Source organism: Microtus oregoni, unplaced genomic scaffold (assembly GCF_018167655.1).
Source record: "Microtus oregoni isolate MIOR12 unplaced genomic scaffold, Mior012 000050F_004, whole genome shotgun sequence".
NCBI classification, from domain to species: Eukaryota; Metazoa; Chordata; class Mammalia; order Rodentia; family Cricetidae; genus Microtus; species Microtus oregoni.
In genome coordinates this window covers 519,185-532,302 of record NW_024543228.1, presented here as the reverse complement: position 1 = coordinate 532,302, position 13,118 = coordinate 519,185, and the positions used below count along the sequence as shown (strand labels likewise).

Sequence of the window (13,118 nt, the reverse complement as noted above, 5' to 3'; positions counted from 1 at the left end):
CTAGCTTCTTATTCGCTAACTCTTACATATTAATTTAACCCATTTCTATTAATCTGTGTATTGCCACCAGGCTGTGGCTTACTGGGTAAAGTTCTGGCATCTATCTCCATTGGGGCTACATGGCTTCTCCTGACTCTGCCCTCTTTCTCCCAGCATTCAGTTTAGTTTTCCCCACCTAGCTCTGCTCTACCCTATCACAGATCCAAACCAGCTTCTTTATTAACCAATGGTATTCACAGCATACAGAGGTGAATCCCACATCAATGAAATTTATTAAAAAATAAAAACCACAACTTATGTTACTATCACATTTATTCATATAATACATATCATAATAAGACTAGCAATAACTGATTTGACTATCCCTGGTGTGAGAGATTTACCTAAGAAACACAGAGGGAAATACACATAGAGTTAAACAAAGGGACAAACCTATATTTTGAGAGTGAAGACTATTTCAAAAAAAAAAGACTAGACAACTCATCTGAGAAGTAAAATGATACTATTGATTGAATTGAATGTCACCAGTGTGAATTGCCACAGCAGTTTTCGCGGCATGAAGTTTTCATCAGGCATTTTAGCTGAACTTTCTCATCAACTATATTGGGCAAAGGATCAATGTTTATGCTCAATCAGCTACAATTTGAAAGTCTAAAAATTCAAGAAGAGGGTTATGGCCCTCTAACTCTTTGCTATGCCATATATAACTCCTAGAGTAGTAATAATAGTGATGAACAGAGATGTTATTAGCAATGTAGAATTACAGGCTTCACTTCAGACCAGTGAATCAGAATCTGTGAATTAACATGATCCCTGGTAATTCTTGTTAAGGTCTGACAAGTTCTTCTCTGGATATTAGCTTATAGTTGGACTTGCCTAATTTCAAGTACCATAGCCATGTCTCCATTTTTTGCCCTCATGATTATTTCTGACAGCCAAATTCTTGGGAAATGCAATGAGACTAACTGATAATGTAATTCACCAAAATCTGTCAAATGAGTACTATGTACTCAGTCAAGTATTCTATTAGGTCTTTAGAGAGAAACAAAAAATGAACTCTTCTACTCTCAAAGATAAAACTTGGATTAGGAGGAAGGGAGACATATAGACACGTACCTACTTTCTCTCTGCTTCTGCTGATGCATTTCATACTCTGTTTATACAGATGTGGTTTGGATATGAAATGTCCCTCAAAGACTCATGACTTTGGATGGGGAAAATATTTGGTAGGAAAAAAAAAAAGCATTTCCACTGCAAGTATAAGGGCCCGAATTCAAAGCCCCAACATCCACACACAAAAAAAAACAAAAACCGTGCATAGCTGCATAGCTATTCACATCTGTGACCCAGCATTGAATGCGGTGACAGACAGAATCCCTGAGTTGCAGGAATAGAGAGAAGCAGATCCCGAGAGCTCAGAGGCTTGCTAGCTTCCAGTTCAGTTCCTGTTCTCATGGCAGCAAAGTGCTGGTCGAGGAAGACACTGGATAGGCTGCTCTGCCTTTAGCATACACACACATGGGCATGCACACTATCATACTCACGTGTTCACACCACACACAAACAATGTGTACCCATCACACATTATGGGAACATGTCTTAGATGAAGCACAATTAATAAAAACTCAGAGAAATTGGGGTTCAACCTGAAGATCCGAAGCAAAACAGCCAGCCACTGGTTCTTAGGTCAACCTTAGTCTGAAATGGTGATCCTCCCTCCAGGAATCTCAGAATGAGAGCTGTCCTCTCATTTATAATCCTCTCTCCTTCTGGGATTAAAGGCGTGTGCCCTGGGATTCAATGCATGCTCCACCCGGTTTCTATGGCAACTAGTGTAGCTACTGGGATTAAAGGTGTGTGTTACCGTGGCCTGGACTGTAAAGCTGGCCAGCGTGGCTGTTTTACTTCCTCGATCCCCAGGCAAGCTTTATTTATTAAAATACAACTGAAATGCCACTGTGCTTGGAGGCTTGGTTCCAGTTTTTGAACCCAATCATTGAGAGAACAGTGAGTCATAAGGACTTTTACTTAATGATGGGAGAGACAGTAAGAGATGGAGTCCTGTAGAAGGGTGTCGCCAGGTACGTGCCTGGTGTAGCTTGATCTGTCGCTTTTCCCTCCTTACAGCTGCAATGAATTAAGCAATTTTCCTCTCTCATGTCCTACAAACATGAATTTTGGCTTTACCTCACTGAAACCATGATTCGAAATAAATATTTCCTCCTAAATTGATCCTGTCAGATACTTGCCTAACAGCCCAGTTCTGATTCCTGTTCTCCAATTATGCTCCATGCCTTCGATCTTTCGTCATCAATATCTCTTCAGCCTGGAACTTTCGTTATCTGCTTCATCTTCAACAGTGGAAGAGTTTCACAGTCTTCAAAAGCCTGTTTGAAGCAGCTCTAAATTGCATTGCTCTGTCATTGTCGATCACGCCTAAGAGAATGTACACCTTCCCCTGACTCTGCTCACACTGACTCTCAGAAGAATGAAAACAATGGTGTTTGTGAAGAAAAAGAAATAACTATCCTTTCCTAAATTAAACACAGTAACTCCTTGAATTCTCTTATTTAAGAGACCTCTGTGCACTTTTCTCCTACGACTTTCAGTTACTCCTCAAAGAATTTCAGGAAAATGATTGCCAAAATGACCCTCTTTCTGTACTCAAATTTTATGATTTTGTCAAAATTTGAAACATTTCACTTAGAAATCAAAATATTTGCCCTCTGGTGCTAAACTATAGTAAGAAGTTTTGCACACCCTCCTATATGGCTCCTACCCCAAAAACAGACAAACAAATCCAGAATCCCCAATTCTGAGCAAGTCTCCCGCATTGTCAATGGTGGTTGTAATTTTCAGTGGATACTCTAGATGGTAGCATTGTGTATTTTATTCCTTTTTATCATTTATTGGTTTTATAAATATTTTTTTTACATTAGAGCAGGCATATGGGTAGAGGGAAGATAGAAGGGTAAATGAGGTAAATGCTAATGTTACTTCAACTGAAATCCATGACAAGGTCAGTAATTTTTTTAATTTTATGAGGTATTTGGTTTTAACAAAGAATAGTAAAAGAATATTAAGGAAGATGTAGTAGTTGCTTTTCTATTGATGCATGAAAAAAAAAAACCACACGACCAAGATTGGTTATAGAAGGAAGTGTTTATTTGGGCTTACAGTTCCAGAGGGATGAGTATGGTAGCAGACAGGCATGACAACTGCAGCTGGAAGCTGAGACCTCAAAGTCTACACCTCAAACCACAAACAAGAAGCAGAGGGAAAACTTGGACTGATAGCCATGATACCTTAACAGTATGACTGCCTAAATAAGACCCGAATAGAGATAACACCAATATACATGCTTCCATGGAAGAGGGAAATCTCATGAGACTTCATCCCTAAACAACAACAACAACAACAACAACAAAAAAACTACAAGCAACTAAAGGATACTGAAAGTGAAAGAAGTAATCTTCTACTGGCAAGAAACCCCCCAATAAGTTATTAGTGGCCAAGTGGCCAGCCCTGAAATCATGTACATATAAGCAATACTGAACTTATTGATCAGGTTATATTTAGATATTTATTCTTGCACATATCTACACACATATATGTGTGTAATAATAACACGCAGAAAGGAGACCAGAAACTTATGAGCGAGTGCAGGTTGTAGTGGAAGAGCTGGAGAAAGGAAAGAGAATGAAGGAAACTGATGTAACTGAATTTAATCTAAAAAAAACTCATAAACAAATCAAATTGAACCTTAATCAAAAAGTCCAGAATCTGATATGATATTGAAGACAGTCTTGCAATTGCAAATCCTTGCAAAACTGAAAATCGTTTGTACTTCTACCACACAATGGTATATAAATTATTAGTCCTAAAAGGGGAAATGGGAGCATAGTGAGGAAATATTGGACCAATACACTAGAACACAGCAAGTCACATACCAAATCTTGTAGCTACACTTCCACTGTCAAAGGACTAGGATAGATGGTTATTCCTCTCTGTTTCCTACCTGCAATGTACATCTCTCTCGGAACTGGTTCTATTTCTTTATTTAGTTGTCTTTGGCAAATGTCTTAGGGCCCTGGCATCTCCAACATCTTGGGCTCTGCAGTGCACTCCAGGTTTCACAATCACAGTTTTACACAATGGCCTCTCAGACCCTCTAGCTCTCTCAAAGCTTTCCTGGAGGGATGTTCCTGTCGCATACAGCCTGGTCTTAGTGGCTCTTTTGAAAACTTGAAGGATGAATCTATGATGCCTTCACATTTACATCCTTCATGCTTCTAAAGTCAAGACAATGAGGATGACATGGCCAAGTATGGTTGTCATCTTGGGATGTACCCTGGCCCCCATGAAGCTTTTGTTCAATTTTTATAGGGTCTAAAAATGTCTCAGCCTCTCTTTCACAAGTTGGAAGCTTAGTTTAATTGGGTCTTTTCTGAGGCCACTGTTCCCATTATTCCAGTTTCCAGGACCCTAATTAAAGGCAGTAATCTTCCCATCTCTTTCAGCACAAACCTTGGCTACGGTGATGTTTTCTGGTGTTTTTTTTTTCTCTATAAAATGTGTATTTTGCATTTCTTCCTTTCCTGTTTCATCTTTTTTTGCACTTTAAAATTGGAAATAAAATTACATAATCCCCCTCTCTCCTTCCTTCAATCTTTCCTTGTTTCAGCTCTCCATCTTGTTCCCTCTTACATTCTTCTCTTTCATATGTGAGAGACTTAATAATAAATACCCTGTGTTAGATCAGAATTCTAGTGTGAATAAGAAAAAAAGGGATATGCCAGATACAGTGGTACACACCTTTAACCTCAGTATTCTGGAAGTTGAGTGGATCTCTGGTGTTTCAAGGCCAGCCTGAATTACATAGTGAGTTCCAGGACAGCTAGGAATATGTAGAACGAGGGTTCCTCAAAAAGAGAGGGAGAGAAAGGGAGAAAGAAAAGGAAGAAAGGGAGGGAGGGAGGGAGGGAGGGAGAAAGGGAGGGAGGGAAGGAAGAAGGACGGAAACAGAATATATGTGTATGTGACCTGGGGCTACAGCACAGTTGGTAAAATGCTTGCCTGGGAGCCCTGGGTTCCATTCACAGAATGACAGAAACTGGGCAGGTGGTGTACATCTGTCACCTCAGCACTTAGAAGACAGAAAGATCAGGAGTTCAAGGTTTTTCTTGAAATATTTGAAATAGCAAATTGGAGGTCGACCTGGAATCCATGAGACTATATCTCAAAAAAAAAAAAGAAGAAAAAAAGAGTGTGCACTCTTCTTTTTCATTGTAGACCTCTGCAACAGTCATTATTAATAACTGTGTGATGGGTTCAGTATATGCTTCCTTTACATTGCCTTCTCAAAAAAAAAATAGCCATTGCCTCTTATTTTAGTCTTAGCCAAATTTTTCACCAAAATGTCATCAGAATGGCCTCTAGCTTAGTTGCCAACATTGTTACGCTCTGAAAACTCCTGAACTGGGCCACCACAGTCTAGATTTCTCTTAATGCTGCTGTCAATTCCAGCCCCCAGGTAGGTCTTTTGATCTCCAATCACAGTAGTCAACCAATTTTCTAGACCAATTCCTAATGTTTCCACATTTCCTCACAGCAACATCCCACTTTGTGGGACCAACTTCTGCATTAACTACTTTTCTATTTCTGTGATAAATGCAACGACAAAGGCAACTTACAGGAAAGAAAAGAAGATCTGGGGGCTTATGTTTCCAGACAGAAAGTTCTTCAGGGTGGGGAAGCATAGCAGCAGGCAGGCACAGTGAGAGGAGCAAAAACTGAGAGCTCACCTGTCTCTGCCTCCTGAGGGCTGGGATTAAAGGCGTGCACCACCACTACCCAGTGAGAGCTCACTTCTTGAAACACAAGGAGAAAGCAGAGAGAGAACACTGGAAGTAAACCCTCAGATCCTATCCCCAGTGATAGACTTCCTCCAGCACAACCACACCTCCAAAACCTCCCCCAAACACAGCCACTAACTGGAAACCAAGTGTTCAAGTGCCTGAGAATATAGGAACATTTCCTATTCAAACTATCACAATTGGTATTTAACTTTTTATCAATGATATAAATAGTGCACATGTTCTAATTTTGATGAAGGTCTACAATCTTTCTTATTTTTTAGTTGGTGCTCTTGGTGCCATTCATATCTAATAAGACATTATTTAATCTAAATTTGAATCTGATTTACTCCAGTATCATGTTGTGGTTCATCTGTTCAATATTTAAACATTTAAGCACTCAATTCCTTTCAGATGAATTTTTCTTTGTGCTGTGCCATAGGATTTGAATTCCTTATTTTGCATGTGAGTATCCTATTGTCTCAGCACTATCTATTGAAAATACTATTCTATTCTTGGAAAATGCTCACAGGTTTTTGTCAAAAATTAATTGGTCTGAAATATTAGAATACATGTCTTGGCTGATAGACCTATTTCCTGATCTGTATTTCTATTCTAGGATGACATCATGCTGAATTGCCATTTTTAAAATGAAATAAACTTAAGAAATGGGGTGTGGCTGGGGTTCAGTTGTAGAGCATCTGCCTAGCATACATTAGGCCCTGAAACTGATCCTCAGTACTGAAAAAAAAGACTATGAAAAGAAAAAATAAGTGAAAACAAAACACATCAAATTATGAAAACCAGCATGATTTATTAGATGCACAAGAATTTACCTACATACCTGTCCAGAGTTATTTGAAGCTGAATGTTCATTATATGTAAATATTAATATTGTGATGAACATATTTCCAAAACATGAGTCTATTTCAAATTATTTCTTAATGTGAATTCCTATTAGGGGACACACTGAATCAAGAGTAAAAAAGTTTTAAAACTTATTAGCTTTTTTTAAAATTTTTGAAGATGTTTTTATTATTATGTACACAGTGTCTGTCTGCATGTATATTACAGGCCAGAAGAAGGCACCAGATCTCATTACAGATGATTGTGAGCCACAATGTGGTTGCTGGGAATTGAACTCAGGACCTCCTAAAGAACAGTCAGTGTTCTTAACCTCTGATCCATCTCTCCAGCCCTTAAAAGTAATTTTTGGGGGGTGACTTTTCGAGACAGGGTTTCTCTGTAGCTTTGGAGCCTGTCCTGGAACTAGCTCTTGTAGACCAGGCTGACCTCGAACTCACAGAGATCCGCCTGCCTCTGCCTCCTTAAATTATTAGGTTTTTTTTTTGAGAGATAGATAAGTCTGCTGAGAGGGCTCACCAGGTGAGGACACCTGCCACCAAGCCTAATGATCTGGGTTCAATACCTGGATCCCACATGATGGGAGAAGATGACCAATTCCTGCAAGTTATACAGTGACCTCCACACATGCACCTACACACAGAATAGATAATTAAAATGTAACAGAGAAATAGGTATTTGTTAGTGGGGGAGAAAAAAGAGGTAGAAAGTTAGGTGTATAAGCTGATAACAAGACCACTCCATGGTATAGTTAAGTGAAAGGCATATATATATATATATATATATATATATATATATATATGAGAGAGAGAGAGAACAGAACAGCCAGAAACATCTGGAAGAGCCCAAGGCAAAGGCAGAAAATATGAACCTGGTCATGAGAAAAGCAGCAGGAGCTGGGCAGAGATAGAGACCAGCAGAATACAAGAGAGCAGAAAGAAGGGGAGGAGGAAGACAGAAAGAAGACATCTAAGAGAGTGAGCTTGACAAAAGTAGCTGGGTTATAAGAAGAATGAGTAGCGGAGGGAGAGAAGCCCATGGGGTGGAGAAGTTTAGGCTGAGGAGGTGAGAAGACCTAGCATGGACTATGAAGTGTGTAACAGGTCTTTGTGACACTGAGGGAGCCTGGAGGTCAGCATGATATGTGGTGTGCTAATCGGCACCACAGAGAGCCATTTGTCCCATCTGTCAGTGATCAGAAAAAGGAATCCTTTGTTAGAGGGGAACTGGCTTCACAAGTCCCTGAAAGGTGGATTTCCTTTAACTCTCAGATTTTGGGGAAATGGAGTTTCCTAGGAAAGAGGGACTAAGAGAAAAGGAGAAAAAGAGGGGGTAGCAAAAGGACGACAGAGGAAGGAAAGATTAATTTACAAACCAGTATCAATTCAACTCCCAAGAAGACATATTGTTTTGAGTAACCTTAACTGAGGGAGCCATTTTGGAGTTGGCAAGAGTCTTGGCTCCGGAGGGGTTCCCAGGAGTCCGTGGGGATGACCCCAGATAAGACCCTAGGCAGTGGTGGAGATGGTGTCTGAACTGGCCTTGTCCCATAGTCACACTGATGAATATCTTGAATATCACCATAGAACCTTCATCTGGCGATGGATGGAGATAGAGACAGAGACCCACATCGGAGCACTGGACTGAGCTCCCAAGGTCCAATTGAAGAGCAGAAGGAGGGAGAATATGAGCAAGGAAGTCAGGACCACAAGGGGTTGGTCTACCCACTGAGATAGTGTGCCTGAACTAATGGGAGCTCACCAAATCCAGCTGGACTAGGACTGAAGGAGCATGGGATCAACCTGGACCCTCTGAATGAGGCTGACAAATGGGGCAGACTGAGAAACCTATGATAATGGCACTGGGATTTGTCTCTACTGCATGTACTGGCTTTTTGGGATCCTATTCTATTTGGATGCATACCTTTCTAAGCCTGAATGGAGGGGGGAGGGCCTTGGACTTTCCATAGAGCAGGACTTGCCCTCTCTCAGGACTGGAGGGGGAGTGAGGAGGGTGTGTGGGGGAGCATGAGGGAAGTGGGAGGAGGGGAGGAAGTAGAAATTTTGATTGGTATTACTTATAAAGTAATAAAAAAAAGAATCAAAGTGTACCGACCCCGCACAGCTGCTTCCGGGCTCCCAAGGCTCCGTGAGGCCACTCCCTGGACGCTGGGCCCCAGAGCTACCCGCAGCGGGCAGCACCTTGATACCTGGGTCCCCAAGGAGGCCTGCACTGTGACTGCTGTCACCAAGGACATCTCCATTCTGACCTCACAGAGGGAGGCCGCGTCTCAGCTGCTCCCTCCCGGGACAGTGGGGCCACTTTGTAGACCCAGAGCCTCCTAAGTTAAGGAATGTGTGTAACAGCTTGAAGTTCACAGGACACTTCCATCCCGTCTTCCTCTCAACTGGGACTTCCTGTTCCTTGAGCTCCCTCGGGCAGCGCGGTTTAAGGCCCCTCAAATTTAGGACCAAAGGACTCTGGACCACCTACCTTCCTTCTTCGATGGAGTACCATCTCCCCTTTTAAGGACACCTTGGGGTGTGGCCTTGGTGAGTGACACCTAGGGTGCTGACCGCTGGGAAGGAAATCTAAAAACAGAACATTGTGGAGGTGATCCTGGCCTTATAAGGCCCTGGAAGTCTTGTGAGTCAGTGTGAGGTGGCAGTTGGATTTCTTTTCCCCTAAACTGACAAGGAGGCAAGCCTTTTACCACACTTGGGGCTACGTGAGCTCTTTCTGAATTCAGAGTAGAACAACATCAGACATCACCAAGCAGATACCTATTCTGAACCAGAACAGATTCCGGCCTCTAAGGAGATTCCAAGAATCTTAAGCAGAGTCAGAAAGCGGTCGCAGATTTGGTGGGCTCACTATACAGTTAAATCATGTTCCTGCAAAGGCTTGGTGGCTAGCTACCTCTACCTTGGGGCGGCAGGAAATCAACAAAGGCTGACTTGCCTGCCCCAGAACCCAGATGGCGGACAGTTCCCCTGAGAATTCTGGAAGTGACTGGGACAGTGGCCCAGAGACAATGGGAGATGTGGGGCCTCTCAAGACCAAGGATTCGGGGAAACCGAGGATCCCTGGGGCTGCTCCAGAGTCCAGCAGAGAGGTCCAAGTGGATCAACCTGGCAGCAGAAGAAAGGATTCCTTCAAGCGGGACAAAACTGTCTCTAGCGTTCAAGAGCCTGCAAGACTGGAGACTGGAGGAGCCATTCCTAAACTGGAATGGGATTCTGTGGATTCAGGGGGCATGAAGAACCTTGGAGTGTCACCCCAAGGAGGACAAGACACCACTGGACCAGAGGCCCTATTGAAGAAACCTGGTCAACGGCGTTGGCTACGGGAGCAACCAAGGGCTCCCTCACATTACCTGCAGGACCCAGAGGAGTATCTACAGCTCTCTAGTAACTTGACCCTACGCCTGCTGGAGCTGCTAGCCTCAGCCCTGCTGGCTCTGTGCTCTGGGCCACTTCGAGCTATCTTGGATGCTGCGGGCCTTCGAGGATCTGTGGGCCTCTGGCTACATGCACTGCTGTGTTTCCTGGCTGCCCTACATGGGCTCCATTCTGTGCTGAGCCTACTTACTGCCCACCCCCTGCATTTTGCCTGCCTCTTTGGCCTCTTGCAGGCCCTGGTACTGGTTGTCAGACTCCGGGAACCTACTGAGGATGAAAAGACCACTGATTTGGAGAGTGAGGGGCAGGGGAAGAAGGCCAAGGAACCAAGAAAAGATCCAAAAGGGTGCTGTGATAGGGTGAGGGTGGGGTCAAAGGGTGTGGCCTTTCGGAGGAAGGTGGAGAAACCCAGATCATAAGCACAGTGACCTCAGGAATGGGGAGGAGACTCGGGAGCATGAAGGCACAGGAGCCTCTGTCATACAAGTGACAGACAGTGGACAATAGGACGCCACCATTTGAGTCACCAGCTGTTACTGCTTTTTTTACATTTATCCACCTTTTTTTAAATTACCACCTCGAATCCCCCCAACACCTCCACTTTTAAAGAGCAAAATAAGTAAAATAAAAGTGATGGTGGAGAATGAAGGTCAAAGGGTCCTTTCCAATCCCCCAGGGGTGGGCGAGGCCAGAGGCAGACAGAGAGCTCGGCTTAATTTAGAGGTAATGAGATCCGTGCTTTCCCTTGGATCCTAGGATCAGAGCCATCTAGAGGAGAGTGGGGTTGTGAGGCAGGGATTGTAGAAGGGGCTCCAGGTGTTGTGGCACAAGCAGGGAGAGTTTATTACTCAGTGAGATGCAGAAGAGACAGGGATGGTGCAAGCCACATGGGCACGAGGACCAGTTCAGAAGGGCTGTGCCGGGCAGCGGGGTCAGCACAGCGCCCCTTATCTCCACTCATGGTAGGGATTTGCTCATTCAGCAATAAATGTGCTACACTAAATCCTAAATATACCAGTATAGTCTGAAAAAAAAAAAAAGAACGAAAGTGCGTCTACCAGATTGGAAGCTATTTGGAGGCAAGAGTCATAGGTGTCATAGGATAGGGGGAAACTATTATAGTAGTATTGGGGTGTGTTAACTATTCTAATAAATACTGCAGACAAAACACACCAAATTCAGAGAGGATGGAGAGAATGATTTTAGTGCAAGAAACGAGAAAGACTTAAGAGGTATCTAAGTTAGAAGAGAGCATTTTATTTTTTACTATTTGTGCTTCGTTTTATTCTTTTTGGTGTATTAGTAATATATAGCAAATGTCTCCAGTGTGACAGTTCCATACTTACACAAGGCATGCACTACTCAGATCTAGCTGCCTTTTTATCCATACTCTTCTCACTTTCCCATTACTATTCTACAGTCAGGTTGCCATTTTTTTAGTTTCCAAATAAGAGGAAAACTGTATTATGCCTTGTCTTCTTGTGTCTGACTTTAATTTAATACAATACTCCAGTTTCACCCTTTATTATGAGCGATAAGGTTTTGTACTTCCTTATGACTGACTAATATTCCATTGTGTGTACCATACTTTATTTTTACATTCACCTATTGCTTGGCACCTGGACTTGTTCTATGTCTTAATCTATTGCAAGTAATGTCACAATTAGTATATGTATGCAGATATCTCTTTGGCCTACTATGTCAGTTTCATTTCCTGTAGGTTTAACCTGGAGATAAGATAGCTGGATCTCATGGTGCATCTAGTTTTAGTTTTACAGAAATGTTTATAATATTATAGAAATAGAAATTTGATGTAGATTGTTCTATAGGATATCATATCTCATGGAAAAAGCAGCATTTGTAGAAAAAATATTTCCCCAAAATATTTCTTATGTCTGTTCAACTTTTGATTTGTTTGTAATTTGTTTTTCACATTCTTCTTTATCTACAGTGTAAAGAATTTTATTCACTTCACTAAAAAGCTAAGATTACCACGTCAAATCTAATACCTGTTGATGGTCAAATATTTAGAATATAGAGACTTCCCCATTGGTATGCAGTTAAAAAGCACTGTATTAAGCTGCCTTCTAAATTCCTATTTCTACACCCATAAAATAGTGCACCTTTCAGATCTCATTGGAGAAGTTTTCTTGTGCAGTGGATAGTAGTTAATACAGAAACTAACAACTGGTCAAAGTGCAGAGTAAGTGCACTGAATTCCCGGCAACAAATAGGACATTCATATCACCCTTGTCTTAGTTCGGTTTCTATTGCTGTAATAAAGACTGTGGCCAAAAGCAACTTGGAACTGGTTATTTGGCTTACATGTCCCCAATAACAGTCCATCATTGAGAGACTCTAAGGCAGGAACATAGAGATAGGAACTAAGACAGAGACCATGGAAGATGGTCTGGCTTGCTCGAAGAGCTTATCTAAATTTTTCTATTATTAATTAATTAAAAATTCAGAAGTCAGATATTGTGGTAAAATCCTGAAAGATCAAGAAAACAGCAGAGGAATGACCAGCTGACCCTCTCTCCTCATGTTTCCCCAATCAAAAGAGCTTATGAATATTTCTAAACCCTCTACTGTTTCCTATGCCTCTCTATCATATCATATCCTGAGTCCTCCAAAATCTCTATGGCTAAAATTCTGGTCAGCTAGTCCTTGCCTCTGCCCCCTGATTCAAAGTTAACTTTATTTACACTCTCAAATGTCACAGTGTGATCAAATATCCATGTGGCTTTCTCAGTTCTTTTATAGTGTTTTTTTTTTTTATGGAATTCAGGACCACCTATCCAGGGATGGCATTGCCTACAGTAGGGTGGATCTTCAACACATCAATCATTAGTCAAGAAAATCCCCCATAGCAATTGCACATGGCCCTGCAAAGTATCCATTATGATATGTGACTGTGGACATCCTCTGTATAATGTTGAATGTTATATATTTGGCCATTCCTATAACTCTTGAGTAGTATTCTTCCTTTCATTAATGG

General features: G+C 41.9%; 1 pseudogene; it reads left to right on the top strand.

Moving 5' to 3' along the window:
• Positions 1-9,607: 9,607 nt before the first annotated feature.
• LOC121436865 lies at positions 9,608-10,539 on the top strand (annotated as a pseudogene).
• Positions 10,540-13,118: the final 2,579 nt, after the last annotated feature.